The sequence below is a fragment of the Aythya ferina genome, assembly GCF_964211825.1.
Source record: "Aythya ferina genome assembly, chromosome: 3".
Lineage (NCBI taxonomy): Eukaryota > Metazoa > Chordata > Aves > Anseriformes > Anatidae > Aythya > Aythya ferina.
Genome location: NC_140298.1, coordinates 70,959,311 through 70,964,043, shown reverse-complemented (window position 1 = coordinate 70,964,043; position 4,733 = coordinate 70,959,311). Strand labels below are relative to the sequence as shown.

Genomic DNA, 4,733 nt, shown 5'->3' with positions numbered 1-4,733 from the left:
ACCTTGCTTTAATGGGAAAATATTTTAGAGGTCATTTAAAGAGAAATCAAAACCCAGGAAAGATGAGCAAGTATGACTGCCTGCCTGGGCTTTGTTATTTCTTGGAAGTAAATCTCATTTTGGGGGCAGTTTCAAGAAGAGTGGCAAAGCCCAGCACACGTACAATAGCCACGCTCACGTGAGCAAGCGCCGTGCGGCCTTACAGAAGGCCCGTGGAGGTCAGAAAACAATGAACTGAGCAGTGGATAAATGAACTGAGCAGTGGGGTGAGGAGTACAGGAGGGCAACCCTGAACCCAGCCCATAGGAGCTGCTGCCCTGGGCCAGCACTGCTCCTGCAGCCTGCCTCCAGTCTGCGCTGCCTTGCGCTCCGTAAATAATCTTTATCAGTTCCTGTGGTCCACCCCAGTCATGGTTTCATAAACCTTGGCCATTTCTCTTCTGCAGTTGCCCCAAATAGATGTTTCTCAGACCACGTGCCCGAACACCTGCAGGATGAGGTTCGGTTTAAATTTAGTTTACGTGCTGAAAACATGAAAAGGATTAATGCAAAGGGGAAGCGTTTGATCTCTTTGACCGAATAACCATATCAAAAGCTCTTTTCAATGCCTTTTGTTGAAACATATAAAAGTCATGAACTCCCAGGCTTCTAGCCAAATACACCCGAGTCTATGGGCCAGGTTGTTGCCCAGCGTAAGCCAGTGTCACTCTGCTGATCTCCAGGGATATGAAGTGACTTTCACCATGTTTGGACCCAGCCTCCGGGGATTAGCAAGGTGCTTGTATGAGCAGTAATGCTGATCAGCCCGCAAAGAAGTGGGACAAACGGGTTTGCAAGCCTGTGAATGTAGCTGAGAGGGAAAGCTAGCTCCTGAAGTAAAATAGATATTATCCCCAAGAGGAACTGACAGATTATCTTTGAGATGATTAACAGGAATAGGATTAAAAGCATTACTTTATTCAAAGCCTCTCTTTGCTCTGAATACTTTGGTGTTGACTTCCTGCTTAGCGCCAGCCGAGGTGGCTCCCCTGTAAAGGAGAAGTTCCCTTTAGCTCTCACTTTGATAGCAGCAAAACTTGATGGCAGAAATTCCTCCCCCTCCTGAGCTGCGCCAGTGGTCTGAAGAGGAAAGAGGAGGTACCTTACCCTATTTTTCCACCCTGTCCTTTACTTCAGAGGTTTTCCACCTTACTTGGAGGGGTTACTGATGGTTCCTGAGCTGGGAACCATGGGGGAGCCACGATGCTGAGGAAATCCCTGCCAAAATGGGAGTGGAGAGCACTGCATGGGATGCTCAGAGCAGGTGTCCCAGCAGCGGTCCAGCTCCCCACAGCTGTGTGCCCACAGCAGGACAGCCAGCACAGTTCCTGGAGTCCATGGAGCTGGAGAAACTTCTCCTGGTGCCCTGTCTGCAGCTGCTTCTGCCCACATTTCACGCAAGCCCATGACAGTGGTGCATGCATCCCTCCTCAGTAGGGTCTCACAAAATTGCAGCCTGTCAGCACGGGATGTGGCCATGGTGCTGGTGAGCCCCGTGCTCCTCTAACACAAGAAGATTTTCTTTCCCCTTGGTACCAAGGAGTTTTATGCTGAACTGACCTGGCAGAATAATTATCCTGGAAGATTAGGAAGGTCAAATATTTCTTAGGATCTCTATCATGTCTGAAATCCCCTTATCCTGCATATGAATTACTTTTTTTTTTTTTTTCTTTTCAAACCGACAAATGCACTGATGCTGAACCCGCTGCTTTCCCTCCCAGCTGTTGCTGCTTAGCTGCTCTCCTCTCTACTTAAAAACTTTTTTTTTTTTTTCTTCTTCTTTTTTATTATAGAGAGAGCCTGAGGGAGGTCAGATGGAGCATAAGTGCTCTGCTTTTTTCTTTCATTAGCACAAGTGATGGCTACCCATGGATTTCAAATTTGTTTCAGCTCTTACTGGGAGCTCTTTGCAACCTGAAGCAGGGATTGATTGTCGGTGAAGAGGCTCTGCAATAACAAAGACAGAAGTCATACAGCAAAGGTCTGACATGTGAGCTGTCAGAGGTGATGCCACCAGCAGCTGACCTATCATAAGACCTCTGGGAAAAGCCACCGGGCGCCGTGCTTGGGAGTTTCTAGTGCCCTGCTCCCTGCTAGTTTGTGCTTGGAAACAGATTGACTAACATAATAGAGTGATTTTGTAATCTGTCATAATACCATAAGCTACAGATCCACAGACTTTGACCCCTCGCAGGTATAATGAGCTCCTTTATTCAGCTGCACATGCTCTCTCGATGGGGGAGGAAGGGGGGGGCTTTTTCTAATTATATATCCAAAGCATATGTTTTGCCCAGAAACAAAGCATTATATTCATTAGCAAAATCCTATAAGCTAGGCTCTTTTTATTAGCCAGTTAACTAATTGACAGTTAAGAACGTGTATTAATATCACGGTGTAACCATGCAGTCACTTAAGCTGACAGCTTTATTAAAATCGTAGCATTGCTCTTCTAAGTTGCTGCAGCAGGAGGCTGTAGCATTTGCATCACAAACCTCAGTGTTCAGAAACGTTGGGTGCAAAAAAAATAAAAAAAATCCATATATCATCACGCAGGCTCAGCCTCGTGGCTGTCATCTCCCTTAATGCTTTGACAGGACCGGCAAGGAGCGCTGAAGGTCCTCAGGTCCTCGCATTGTTCTTTAAAAATCTGCTCAATCAATTTTAAGCAGGTCTCGGGAGCACGCCGAGCAGATGTTGGTGCATTTCCCTTCTCCCTTCCCAATTCAGAAAGGGATCTCACTGGAAGAAATGCCCTGCTTGCACAGCCTCTGCCTTTGGCTTATAGACCATTATCACCCAATGTCGGAGGTGAAAGATGGAGAATACAGTATGAAAACACACAGCGATGTTTTCACAGGTCTTTATTTCATACACCTTGGCAGAAAACAAGGGAAAAATGTTTGCTGAGCTGGTTGGTGAGATCGCTAGGCAGGATACTCCCCTTGCTGATCCTGGAGTGCTGGCCTAGCCTTTCCCATGGCAAAGACATGCATGTGTGGCCCTGCCCTCACTAGATCAGGCTAAATCCCGTTGATTTTACTTTTCTTTCTGCCCCCAATGAGCAGAATAGCAACAGGAGATGCTATTTAGGGCGAGCACGGGGACGGGTTGCCCAGGGAGGTGGTGGAGTCACTGTCCCTGGGGGTGTTCAAGGAGAGGTTGGACGTGGTGCTTGGGGACATGGTTTGGTGGGTGACAAACCTTGCATTGGTGTCCATCAGGCAAGAGTGTCAGTGGGAGTTTTGCCTGATCACTGGCAGCATGATTGAGGTTACTGAGAAATAAATGCAATGTCAGGGAAAGCTCTTCTTAACCATTCAAACAGCATTTCTTAATGAAAAACAGGCACAGCTGTGGTGTTAGGCTGTGCTAAGCTGCTGTAACTTGGGCCAGGCTTGTGGGGTGGGCTATAATATCACACTTGCTGAGCATTTTCTGAGCAGCAGAGGAGTAAACAATACCTCTAATGCGAAACCAGAGGTAAAATGAATTAGGTGATGATAACCCTTTAAGAAAGAAAAGGTATTTTGTGAGTTTCTGTGCAAAGACCTTTTGAGCTCTAAGCTTTATAATCAGCTTGGAAAATAGTTTAACCCACAGGATCTTTGTGACTTACTTCTGTCTTCCCCAGTTTACAAGGTCAACCATCAAAACAAACGTTGTTTGAAGAGCTCCAAATGTCAGGCGGCAAGGACAATTTATAAACCATTTCCCATTTCTAAAGACGATGCCACTGCACCGTTTGTAGGCTATGATTAATACCATGGCATAAAATAGTTAATTTAAACAAAAAAATGGGAAACTCGGAGCAAAAAAAAAGGGGGTGCTTTTCAGATAATCCACTTACTGCGTCTTTGTTGTGCCTATCGTCATAATACCCCTCAGTCCCAGTTGCTGGATTTAGCCACCATGCTTTCTAATTTCCAGAGAGGCAGCAGCAGCACTCCAGCTTTCATCGTTAGTGTTCCCAACAGGAGTGCTCTGTCCTGATGCCTTTGCAGCCCTGCAGCAAAGTCTGCACCTCCGCAAGGGCTGAACCTGGGGGCATGCTCCCCTTGTGAGGCTGGGGAAAGGTAAAGAAAAGGAGGGAGGGGAGAAAAAATAAGAAACGAGAAAGACAGGGATAATAGAAATAGAGGAAGAAGAGAAAGAGGAGTTGGTCTTCGCCTAGGGCCTAGAAAGACTGGAGAGAGACCTCCCTTGGAGAACCTGCATTTTGGACCTAGCTCTGTGGAAAACCCCAACCCCTAATGAACTGCTCAGCGTTCCCATTCCCAGAATTATCCCTCCCACCCTATGGGAAAGAAAAAAGTAGGCCAAAATGCCAACTGAATTGGTTCCTGATATAACTTGTTCCTTCTTCAGATTTTCTTCTGAGGGTAAGACTCCGGGGAATCACAGCCCAAATTTTACAGATGAGCTTATGATGTGCATAAGCTCTTATTTTCCCACTCTTCTGTTTTTTCTGGCACCATACTTTGTTCAGGAGTGTTGTGTGTGTTTTTTTTTTTTTTTTCTGTTTGTTGCTGTTGTTTGGTTTGTTTGTTTGTTTGTTTATTTGTTTTCCTTTTCCCCCTGACATTAATCCCTATAAAACTGAGATATAAGTTCCCAGCAACTTGCTCTAGTAACTTCTGTCCTAAATTTGTCATCTCTCAGTAGGAAATGCCCCCAATTTCCTGCCATCTTTAATT

General features: G+C 45.8%; 1 long non-coding RNA gene across 1 annotated transcript; it reads left to right on the top strand.

Annotated features, from left to right (window-relative positions):
• Positions 1–1,012: 1,012 nt before the first annotated feature.
• On the top strand, positions 1,013–2,879 carry LOC311433943. Its single transcript, XR_014691099.1, has 2 exons — positions 1,013–1,137; positions 1,833–2,879. It is a non-coding gene; the product is annotated as an uncharacterized lncRNA (long non-coding RNA).
• Positions 2,880–4,733: the final 1,854 nt, after the last annotated feature.